This window comes from Lampetra planeri, chromosome 42 (assembly GCF_965212315.1).
Source record: "Lampetra planeri chromosome 42, kcLamPlan1.2.h2, whole genome shotgun sequence".
In the NCBI taxonomy this organism is placed as follows: domain Eukaryota; kingdom Metazoa; phylum Chordata; class Hyperoartia; order Petromyzontiformes; family Petromyzontidae; genus Lampetra; species Lampetra planeri.
In genome coordinates this window covers 983548-984530 of record NC_136148.1, presented here as the reverse complement: position 1 = coordinate 984530, position 983 = coordinate 983548, and positions in this window count along the sequence as shown.

Here is a 983-nt window from a genome sequence, read left to right as displayed (position 1 = left end):
TTGTCGCGTAGGAGGAGGAGGCGCGATTTATGCAAATCAGGGCGCTGCGTAAAACTCGCGTTTTCATTGGTTGACGTGCCGAGAGGGGGGTGGAGCTAATCCGACCTGACGGAACCCCTGGACGGTCACGGGATTGTGATGTCGCGAGCTGCTATTGGTCAGAGCGCTCAGAGGAAATTGTTCCCTTCACTAGACCGCGTGATGCGGGGCGCCAACAACAACAGCAGCCCAAGTTTAAACGCCAGGTCGCGGTGACGTCACCGCGGCGCTTGTGCCAGGCTAGGTGCACCTGACCTGGCACAGGCGGCACCCGTGAGTCGGAACCAATCAGGGGCTGGCGTTGGCGCGCCAGGTGCACTTCGCATTCAGAGTGCACCTGGCCTGGCACAGGCGCCGCGGTGACGTCACAGTCACTAATTGCCGAATGGCGGGTATTGGTTATTGGCACTTTGAGGCCGCGTGAAGTTGTTGAAAGTCTTCGCTGCTGGCAAAGGAGGTCACGGAGCAGACCCCACAGGTGCCGTGGAGTTGACCGACTGACACGATTGGCAGGCGCAACCAAAATGCCCCCCGAGTTTGGTTGCATCTGGAGCCAAATGCGGGGGGCATGCACCATCGCCAGCTCCTGATTGGCTCCGCCTCACGGGGGGGGGGCTCCTTGGACGGTCACGTGCGAATGCGACGTCGAACGTCACGCGCTCGCCCCTGTCACGTGATGCTGACACCGCGTACCCATTGGTCCAGGTTCATGGGATGGAGGGGAGGAGGCGTTTTGCCTGTGGGCTGGGGGAGGGGGTTAAATCTTTGGTGCGTCGCTGTGATTGGTCGTCCCTGCGAGCACGTGACTAGCGCCAGCTGATCGCGCCTCACAACACAGAGGCGTGGTCTCCCGGCGCCACGTGCTGTTAAGAGTCGCGTGTCAATCCTATAACCGTGTATAACGGGTGTTATAACAGGCGTTATAACAGGCGTTATAAGAGGTA